Raw genomic sequence first — 11,932 nt, 5'->3', positions numbered from 1 at the left:
AAGGCAAAGGGTCTAGCATGCTTGGGCAAGGGTTGTGGCGGTGGAGTTTGACACTCATGAGCAAAGTGGCCTTCTTGTCCATATTCAAAACATCTCTTTGGCTTTGGCTTTGGCTTTGATTGTTGTTGTTGAACTTGAGCCTTCTTCTTCTCTATACTTGCCACATATCCAATGCCACTTCTATCCATCTTCATGACGGTGTTTATGAGTAGCTCACTTTGGAGGTGCTTGCCTCTAGCAAACTTGCTCAATCCAATCTTGAGATGCTCTTTCTCCAACTTGAGCTTCTTACTTTCTTCCTTAAGAGCATCATCTTTCTTCTCTTCCTTGAGCTTCTTGTTTTCTTCTTTGAGCTTCTCATTCTCAAGAATCAACTCTTTGTCATGATCAAGAGTTTCTAGCACAATGGTGTTGTGGCTTTTCATTTCTTCAAGATCTTTCATGAGCTTCTCATTTGTGTTCTTGAGCTTGACATATTCATCATAGTCATTGCACTCAACCACTTGCTTGCCTTTGCCACTAGATCCTTGCTCAATGCTTTCATCAATCAAATCATCACATGATGTAGCTATATCAATCTTAACAACATGGTTAGTAGCATCATGTGGCTCATTTGGTAGGAATTCTTGAGCAATGACAAGAGTATCATGATTGATCTTAAGAGTTGTATACTCATCTTTTAGCTTGTTGTGACTAGTGATGAGCTCATTGTGCACCCACTCAAGTTTATCATGTTTATCTTTAAGCTCTTTCTTAGAAGATTTGAGCTCCTTGAGTTTGGATGATATAACATCATTAGTTTCTCTAAGCTCATCATTAGCCTTTTCCAATGTATCGCACTTAGCTAAGAGTGAATCATTTTTAGCATCAAGCTTTTCATTTGTAGCTCTACTCTTTCTAATGATCTTAGTGTATTTTCTTAGTATTTTGACAAGATCATCATATGTAGGTGAATCATCATCATCGCTATCACTATCATCATCACTAGCTTGCTCATTATCACTACTATCATCATTCTTAGTTACCTTGTGTTCACCCTTGGCCATAAGGCATAGGTGTGTAGAGGATGATGGCGATGGTGGCGGTGAAGATGCAAGATCAATAGCAATGGCGGTCACCTTCTCATTGTCACTATCATAATCGGATGATCCACTTGATGAATCAATGTCCGTGAGCCAATCACCGACAATGTAGGCCTTTCCACTCTTCTTCTTCTTGTGGAAGTCTCTCTTCTTGCCATCTCTCTTCTTGTATGGCTTGTTTTTCTTCTTCTCATCTTCATCTTCATTGCTTGAGTCATCTTTCTTGCCCTTGTTCTTGTTCTTGAACTTGTCTTTCTTGGGCTTTGTGCATTGATGAGCTAGATGGCCAAGTTTGCCACAATTGTAGCAATCCATCTAGGAGATTGGCTTTCTTCTTGAGCTAGTGAAGAACTTCTTCTTCTTCTTGCCATCAAACTTGATGCCATTCTTGTTTAGCTTCTTTAGCATCTTGGTGGTCTTCTTCACCATGAGAGCAAGACTTTCTTCATCATCTTCATCACTTGAGCTCTCATACTCAAGTCTTGCTTTGCCCTTATCTTGGCTAGCTTTGAATGCTAAGTCCTTCTCTTTCTTGTTTGTAGAGGATGAGCCATCTTGTGGCGTGATGTGCATGTACATCTCATGAGCATTGATCTTTCCCAAGATTTGTGTCGGTGTAGCGGTAGAAAGATCACCTTGATGTAGCACGGTCACAATGTGCCCATATTTGTCAATGGGGAGGACACTCAAGATCTTTCTCACAACATCGGATGGTGATATTTGAGTAAGTCCAAGCCCATTGACTTCCTCTACAAGAACATTTAAACGTGAATACATCTCATTAGCACTTTCTTTAGGAAGCATCTCAAAGGAATTTAGCTTTTTGATTACAAGATGATAGCGTTCCTCATGCTTACTCTTGGTTCCCTCATGGAGCGCACAAACGTCCGACCATAGAGCATGGGCGTCTTTGTGGTTCCTTATACGGTTGAACACATCTTTGCAAAGACCTCTAAGGATGGTGTTGCGAGCCTTTGCATTCTATTTTTCATAATTAACCTCATTGCCTTGTAGGTTAGTAGCATCCTGAGGTTTTGGGAAGTCTTGTGAGGCGGCTCTAAGAATACCAACGTCTAGAGCTTCTAAGTACGCCTCCATGTGGATTTTCTAATATGGAAAGTCATCTCCCTCAAAGATAGGAGGAGGTCCATCCCCGTGAGACATCTTGCTCTAAGCGGTTAAGCTTAAAAACGTGAGCACGAGGCTCTGATACCAATTGAAAGGATCAAGATGCCCAAGAGGGGGGGGGTTGAATTGGGCTAATTCTAAATTTTCTTGCAATAATCAGATCCTACGGTTAGCCCAATTAATCCCTTGTGCCTAGAAAAGTGTTTCTATTACTCTAACGCACAAAGGACTTACAACCTATGTTCCAAACTTACTCTAGCATGGCAATTCTATGAATGTAAGAACAAGTATTGAATTGCTCAAAGTAAATGCTCAAAGTAAATGGAGAGAGAGAAATGCGGCGATGTTTTGTCGAGGTATCGGAGAGTCGCCACTCCCCACTAGTCCTCGTTGGAGCACCTATGCAAGGGTGTAACTCCCCCTTGACCCGCACAAGGATCAAATGCTCTCTACGGGTTGATTCTTCGACACTCCGTCATGACGAATCACCTAAAGCCGCTCATAACTTGAGTTGGGTCACCCACAAGCTCCGCCGGGTGATCACCAAGCTCCCAATCACCACCAAGCCATCTAGGTGATGGCGATCACCAAGAGTAATAAGCACAAACTCTCACTTGACCACTCGAAGCCTAATGAGAAGATGGATGCACACTTGACTACTCTTGATTCACTAATGAGGTGACTCTCTTGGATTCTCAAATCTCAGTCACCTCACTAGGACCTTGCTCTTCTTGGCACTCACAAACGTGTTTCTCAGCTGTTGGAATGAGCAAAAGTAACTCCACACACGAGTGGAGCTTCTATTTATAAGGTAGCCTAAAAAATGAACCGTTATGAGCTTCTACGGGTGACCAGACGCTCCGGTCGTACTGACCGGATGCTCCAGTCAGTTCAACCCGTGAACCAGTGAAAATGAGTTGACCGGACGCTAGCAGGGTCCAGTCACCACTGACCGGACGCGTCTGGTCGCATTAAACCCTTACTAGAATGTTACTGGACTCGATCGGACGCTGAACCCTCAGGGTCCGGTCAGTACTGACCAGATGCATCTGGTCGCAGATTCCCTTCTCTGGAACCTTACTAGAGTCGACCGGACACTGCCTTTCAGCGTCTGGTCACTTGACCTCTCTAGCATCTAGTCGCACCAAACGTAGTCTGTTGGTCAAATGAACTGACCGGACCCTGCGGCCAGCGTCCGGTCACACCGGGGCCAGTGTCCGGTCAGCATTTGACCCTCCATTCACTTCCAACTCTCGAACATATGTGAATGAAGTTTGCTCCAAAGGATCTTAGGCATTCATAGGAGCTACCTAGAGCTAGTTTTAACAAGTGTGCATCACACCAAACTTACTAGACTCACCTAGGTCAAGCTACCCGTCCATACCCCCCTTAATAGTACGACCAAAGGAAAAACAAAGTCCTAAACTACTCTAAGTGTCACTTCAACTTCAATCGACACTTAGAACTAGTCATCCTTAACCTTGTCATCCATCCTTTGAAAACTGAAACAATTTCCATCGTAGGGGCATGACAACCTTTATTGCCCATTTGATCTCCATTACCATGACCTAACTTACTTGTCTCTGCAAAACACGCATTAGTCATAGTAATCTTGTATTGTCATTAATCATTGAAACCCAACTAGGGGCCTAGATGCTTTCATCCCCAAAACTAGCCAGCCTAGTCTGCTCAACCATCGGCTAACTCTAGGCTAGTCAAGTGGACAGTGATCAAGACGAAAGTGCCAGTCAGCCGATCTAGATAGGTGAATTTCATGGAGGCGAAGCAGATATTGCAAAATGAACCGGTGATGGCTGGTATATTCACCATTGATTCCCATCCAGCTTATGTGTTGTTTGATTCTGGTGCATCACATTCATTTATGAGCATGGGATTTGTAGACTGGCACAATATACCTATTATGGCTATATCGTTTGCCTATAGAATCCGTACTCTAGGTGCGCAGATGTGCATCAATACTCGAATGGACACAGTGAGCTTAGTATTAGCCACTCACACCTATTGTCTCTAGTGCATGGTGCTGCCTGGGCAAGGCATTGATGCAATTCTTGGGATGAACTGGTTACGGGTGTATGGGGTAGTCTTCGATCTGAAGCAGAGAGTTGTGGAGTTACGGCTTCCTTCTTCTAAGGATAGGATGTCTCTTCTTGTACCCTCAGATCTAGTCTTACCTATTGCTGCTCATGCTGAAGCCTCTCCTGATCTTGCCTCTATTTTGGTAGTATATGAGTTCCCGGATGTCTTTCCTAAAGATCTACCTGTGTTGCCACTAGAGAGAGAGGTAGAATTCTCCATTGAGTTAGAGCCTGGTACTGCTCCTATCTCCCGATGCCCATACCGCATGGCTCTGAAGGAATTGGCTGAAATGAAGAAGCAGTTGGAAGAATTGTTGGAAAAAAGCTTCATCCGTCCAGCCATTTTTGTGAAGAAGAAGGATGGCACTCTTCGGATGTGTGTAGATTACCACCCTCTTAATGCGGTAACCATTAAGAACAAGTATCCTTTGCCCCGCATAGATACTTTGTTTGATCAACTAGCTAGTGTCAAGGTGTTCACCAAGATTGACCTCCATTCAGGCTATCATCAGATTAAGATTAGACCACAAGATATCCTAAAGATAGCTTTTTCTACTAGGTATGGATTGTATGAATACCTAGTCATGTCCTTTGGTCTCACCAACGCTCCTACATTCTTCATGTACCTAATGAATTTAGTCTTTATGCCAGAGCTGGTCAAGTTTGTGGTGGTATTCATTGATGATATCCTAATATATTCCAAGAATGATGAAGAGCATGCCCAACACCTTCGGATAGTACTGGCTTGATTGAGGGAATACAAGCTCTATGCTAAATTTAGCAAGTGTGAATTCTGGTTAGATCGAGTACAGTTTTTGGAGCATGTTTTGACACCTAATGGTATCTTTGTTGACCCTAGCAAGGTGCAAGATGTGCTAAATTGGAAGTCTCCCAAGTCAGTACACCAGATTCATCAATTTCTTGGTCTAGCTAGGTACTATCGGCATTTCATTCTAGATTTCTCCCAGATAGCTCAGCCGATGACCAAGCTACTCCAAAAAGAAGCCAAGTTTGATTAGAGCCCAGCCTATGAAGAAGCCTTCCAAGATTTGAAGACATTTTTGACCATTGCTCCTGTGTTGGCCCAACCAGATATTGACAGAGCCTTTGATGTATATTGTGATGCCTCAAAGACGGGGTTGAGATGTGTGCTGATGTAGGATGGGTGTGTGATAGCTTGTGCTTCGCACCAACTGAAAAAGCACGAAGTAAATTACCCCACCCATGATTTAGAGCTGGCTACTATGGTCCACGCTCTAAAAAATTGGAGGCATTATTTGTTGGGCAACAAAGTGCATATTTGTACTGATCATAAGAGCCTCAAATATATTTTTACTCAGTCTAAGTTAAACATGAGGCAAAGGAGATGGTTGGAATTGATCAAGGATTATAGCTTGGAGGTACATTATCACCTCAGAAAGCCAAATGTGGTAGTTGATGCCTTGAGCCGAAACTCATATTAGGTTGAAGAAATACCTTTGTCTCTCAACCATGCCGAGGTGCTGGCTCACATTGCCTTGATCTCAGAATTGCTAGAGCAGATTATTCTGGAGCAAAGGCAAGATACTTTAGAAGTTCCTCACATAAGGAAATTGATTGCCGAAGGGCGTGGCCCTCACTTTAGTATTGATGAGCAAGATGTAGTGAGGTACAAGGATAGATTGGTGGTTCCATCAAATGAGGAGCTCAAAAGGAAGATTTTGAATGAAGCTCATCATTCAAAATTGTCTATCCATCCTAGCAGCAACAAGATGTACCATGATTTGCGCCACTTGTACTAGTGGTCCAACATGAAGTAGGATATCACCCAGTATGTCATGGAGTGCGACACTTGTGGGAGAGTTAAAGCAGATCATATGCATACCCTAGGATATTTGCAGCCCTTGCCCATTCCTGTTTGGAAATGTGTCGGGGATGTAATACCGGGGTACCTAATGAGGTGGAACTAATGACCATCGAACATCGACACTTTTGATCAGACGGGAACGCTACTGTGTTTCTTGTCCGAATAATGGAAGACTGGTTCTGCCTCACCCGACCTCAGGGGGCTGGTTCCTCCTCGCCCGACCCCCAAGGGCTAGGCTCCACCTCGCCTGATCCCCGAGGGCTAGGCTCCACCTCGCCCGATCCTCGAGGGCTGGCTCTGCCTCGCCCGACGTCCTAGGGTAGGCTCCGCCTTGTCCGACGGCTGAGGACAAGCTCCACCTTGCCTGACGGCCGGGGGCAGAGTCCGCCTCGCTCGACGATTACACCCTTCTCCTTCATAATGATGAGCACAAGGTATGATAGGACATTCAAGTCAAACGCAGTACCAAGGACCATGCCCTGCACCGCTACAGGAAAGTACCATTAGGGTACGATAGGACGGGCGCTTTTGGCCATTACTGGCGTGGTAGAGTCCAAATAGTGTTGTAGGCGCCGCCTTCACCCCTCGGACGCGGAACCTAACATAGACACACGACAACCACTATAGTCCAAGAAGAGACTCATGCCCTCTATAGTAATGAATGTACAGTCACCGTGCTATCCGCTCCCCATAGGGCTATAGGTCAGCACCCTTGTCCGACACGCCGCCCGAAGGGGCAGGACAGGATGTGGCCACTTGCTGATCTGATAAGGACATGGCATCATCAGCACATAGGCATCCAGCAAATGTGCCAATCCCTGACACCGTCTGGCCGTGTCAGCGAGGCTGGTTCAGTGGAAATGGAGGGCCTGACACCTTCGGAGGGGCTTCTTGGCCTTTGGTTTTTCTCCTTTCTCCCATCTATAACCCATGCTCCCCCCTTGGTCTATAAAAGGGAGCGCAGGGCCCCCCACTAAGGAGGGTGACTCTTGATGGATAAGTTCCACACACACGACACTTCACACATGGCTGAGCAGCGACCAAGCTCTCGATGACCTTTTCAACCATTCCATCAGAGACTTGGGACTCGTCCCTCTCTCGACCATTTGTACCCCTACTACAAACCATTTTTGGTACTAATAACACGAGTAGCAGCAGACTAGATGTAAGGACATTTAGCCCAAACCAGTATAAACCTTGTGTCCTTTAGTGCACCATCCGGGCCTAACGCGCAACAATTATAAATTTACTTGCCAGTGTTTGTTTGAAACACCGATAGTTGGCACACCAGGTAGGGGCCTCTGTGCATTTCAAATTAGGCCTCGGATGGCTAACCATGCAATTAGCTAGGTCCCAAGCACGCACGTGCATTTCAGTGACCTAGACTTCATCGTCATGGTGGGAGGAGAGTTGGCATTGGCCCCTCTCACCATCAAATCTCTCCCTTCCATTGGCTCCAGCTACCGAAGGCTTGAGGGCTAGCCCAGCGTCTCCCTTGGACCCCTGCCATCTAGGGAGTCCCCATGCCGCCTCACCTTCTCTTCGGAACGCTCCACATGGCACGCCTTGATGGCATTTCCATTCGGTCTTCGCAACGCCGCGACGACCGTAAGCCACCTTGTGGCCTAGCGCACGATCCCATCCCCTGTGAACAACAAGTTCATGGGGATGATCGAAAGCATCATAGAATCCCTCCATGGCCTCCTTGTGGAGGGGCCGGGGTTGGACTCTGGCTCTAACTCTGGCAGGGGGAGCCATCATCCCTCCTGGGAATGTTGCATGGCAGAAACCTCCGAGGGACACATCGAAAGCATCTCCGCAAAGGAGACTACCCCGATAGGCAACCGCAACGATGCAATCGAGAGGGGGATAGCGGCCCTACCTCATGTAGGGGTGGAGTAGCTAAGAGCCTAAAAGCGGGAAATAGATGAAGCCAGACAATAGCTTGTTCGGGAGTATGTGGAGGTCGATGAGGAGATCAGATGCCACGGAGATGGAGGGAACACACGTGCCGTGGCCCGTGACATAAACTGAAGGATCATCGTCATCAATGAAACCCTTCCCCACTTCACTCGGGCAAGCCAGAACATCACCGCCACAATGGCCTTGCTCCATGGCCTTCTAGAGGCCGGAACGCCTAAAGATCACCGAGCCTACCACGAAATCTGCATGCTACTTGAGCATGCGGCAGCACAGTAGGTGGAGAACTTGTTGTCTCAGTGATGCAAGCCCAACACCAGCCAGACTACGCCCTTGGTACATCCTGCCAGGGACGCATCGGTCCACCAAGCACTGTAAGGCAATGGGCAGTGCATTGCAATCTCAGCACATCAACATCTCAGCCACAACTATGACACACGTAGCACCCTCGACGCTCGTAGACACACCCATAGTGACCCAAGGGAAGGAGCCTATCGTGACTATCATCCTCGATGCAGCAGACGCTATGACAGCGGCGAGGAACAGAGCCCAAGCCCTAGCCTGCCAGGCCCTCAGGCCTTCGGCCGGCACATCCTCAACGATGCATTCCCACCAAGGTATCGACCACCTACTAATATCCCTAAGTACTCCAGGGAGACAAACCCCGGGCTTTGGCTTGAAGACTATTGGCTTGATTGTCAAGCCGGTGGTGTGGATAATGACGACTTCATTATCCGCAACCTTCCACTATTCTTGGCTAATTTGGCTCGGGCATGGTTGGAACACCTACCATCCAACGCAATCCAGAGTTGGGCAGATCTAAAGGAGATCTTTGTGGGGAACTTCCAGGGCATGTACAAACGCCCTGGAAACCCATGGGACCTCAAGAACTATTGTCAGAAGGCCGGCGAGACCCTCCACGGGTACATCCGGTGCTTCTCCCAGCAGTGCAACGAGCTCCCTAATGTTGCCAACGCCGACATGATAGGAGCCTTCCTATCCGGGATGACCTGTGAATCCTTGGTTCATAAGCTAGGACGCAAGGGCTCGTGAACCACTAAGGAACTCCTGAACATCGCCACTAGCCATGCCTCAGGCAAAGAGGCGGTTGGAGCGATCTTTGATCACCTCGAAGGCAAGGCAAGGTGGGATGAGGGTGTTGGTGAAGGCACCTCCAATCGTTTCGCCAAAAAGAAAAACAAGAAGCAACGGCATGAGGACCCACTCATGGCTGCTGCTGACCGCAAGGGTGGTCGGAAGCCCATGAAGGGTGCTCCAAACCACTTTGAGAAAATGCTCGAGGGACCATGCCCGCACCACGCCTTTCCCATAAAACATCTGCTCAAGGACTGTGGCCTCGTGCGGAAGTTCTTGGCTGGAAGCGTCAACAAAGGGGATCAGGGGAAGGAACCTACCCCCACTGCGGACGACGCCGAGGAGAAGGATGATGGCTTTCCGATGCCGAACGGCTGCCTTATGATCTTTGGAGGGTCAGCGGCCTACGAGTCCAAATGCTGTCAGAAGGTCGCATGTCATGAGGTCTACATGGCCCGACCGACCACACCTCCCTTCCTCCGATGGTCGTAGTCCGCCATAACCTTCGACCAGACCGACCATCCGGATACCGTCCCACACCTAGGGTGGTATCTGCTTGTCGTTGACCCGATCATCGGCCCAAAGTGGCTCGCCAAAGTACTGATGGATGGAGGCAGTGGCCTCAACATCATGTATGCCAAGACGCTCGATGAGATGGGCGTCGACTAGACGAACCTCCACCCAACCCGAGCACCTTTTCATGGCATTGTGCCCGGGAAATAGGCCATGCCACTAGGATAGATCGATCTGCCCATCACCTTTGGGGATCAGTTCAATTACAGGACCGAGACCCTCACCTTTGAGGTAGTTGGGTTCCCTAGAACCTTCCACGCGATCCTAGGTTGACCATGCTACATGAAGTTCATGGCCATCCCCAACTACACATACCTCAAGCTGAAGATGTCGGGGCCCCACGGGGTCATCACCGTCGACACCTCCTTCTAGTGGGCCTATGAGTGCGAGGTCGAATGCTGTGGCCACACCACAGTAATCGTCGCCTCTAGGGAACTCGCTGCCCTCAAGGAGGAGGTCGCTGAAGAAGCACCCGACGTGAAGAAATCAACCGGGTCGTTCGAATCAGCAGAGGGTTCCAAGGAAGTCCTCATAGATCTCGGCAGCTCCGAGGGTAAAACAGTATGCATTGGTACCACACTCTCCTCCAAATAGGAAAGTGCACTCGTCGACTTCCTCCATGACAACAAAGACATCTTTGCATGAAAACCCTCGGATATGCCAGGCATCTCGAGGGAGGTCACCGAGCATACCTTGAAAATCCACCTAGGCTCCAAGCCGGTGAAGCAATGCCTACGCCGGTTTGATGTGGAAAAGCACAGGGCCATCGGTGAAGAGATAGCAAAACTGTTGGCCACCGGATTCATCAGGGAAGTACACCACCCAGAGTGGTTAGCAAATCCTATTCTTGTACGAAAGAAGAGCGGGGAATGGAGGATGTGTGTTGACTACATGGGTCTCAACAAGGTGTGCCCGAAGGACCCATTTCCTTTGCCGCACATAGAACAAATAGTCGATTCTACCTCAGGGTGCGAAACCCTCTGCTTCCTTGATGCGTACTCCGGCTACCACCAAATCGTGATGAGAGAGTCCGACCAGCTCGTGACGTCTTTTATCACCCCCTTCGGATTGTTCTGCTACATCTCAATGCTGTTTGGTCTAAAAAACGCTAGGGCCACTTACCAACACTATATGCTCAACTACTTCAGGGACCTCATCGGGTAAACCATTGAGGCCTACGTCGACGACATCATAGTTAGGTCCAAATGGGCTGGCCACCTTGTCACTGATCTCGAGCAATAAGGACCAAGCCTTCAACATCAGGGACCTTGTCCTCCACCTCGTGCAGAGCAACAAGGACCGCCATAAGCTCTCCCTACCTTGGGGAGGGCCATACGTCATCATGGAAGTACTCCGGCCAGGCGCCTACAAGTTGAAAACCATCAATGGCGAGGTCTTCACCAACATCTGGAACATTGAGCAGCTACGTCGTTTTTACCCTTAAATAAACACATACTTTTCTTATCAGTTTTTTCCTTTAGAAATCCCCAGTCTTAGTAACATCCGACCCCTGCAAGTTGTAGGGGGACGGACCTCACTTGGGGGCTGAGATAAGTACATTTATCTGACAAAATACTCTCTGTGTCACCTTTGCAAACATTCTCTAAGTCTTCCCTCTTATTCTCACGACAAGTCCTAAGGGCTAGAACCTTGGGAACAAAGTCTGAGTACAACTAGTAGGACTATGGGAAACCCATGCCCCAGCGGCTACGGCCTCCTTGCTCACCAGCGTGATCAGAACCGACTCACTCGCACTCCTAGCTTTTACAAACTGAGCCATGGGAAGGGTCGGAAGGCACCAAAACCTCTTCTACAAAAAGAGGAAGCTAAAAAGCTATTTGCCATAACAAAAGACAAAAATTCGTTCATTTTCACACAAATTCACTGCTTACAAAGTTATTTCATCACAAAAAGGACTGTTCACTCAGGGGCTCCCCCACAAACTTATTCAAGTATAGTTTCTGACCAGCCCTACTATGGGTATTACTACGGTCGCCGCGCCATGCTCTCCATCGATGAAATCCTATGGCTCTACGGGATCCTTGAAGGCGCCATCATCTGCAACGTCGAACACCATGCCGGTGACTGTGGTGCCCTCTGCCAGGACGTCCAGGGACTATGCCATTGTCATTAGCCACAACCCTGACAACGGTGCCTCCGCCAGGGCATCCAAGGACTACACCATCATCATC

Source organism: Miscanthus floridulus, chromosome 15 (genome assembly GCF_019320115.1).
Source record: "Miscanthus floridulus cultivar M001 chromosome 15, ASM1932011v1, whole genome shotgun sequence".
Lineage (NCBI taxonomy): Eukaryota > Viridiplantae > Streptophyta > Magnoliopsida > Poales > Poaceae > Miscanthus > Miscanthus floridulus.
This window is presented reverse-complemented; position numbering follows the sequence as displayed.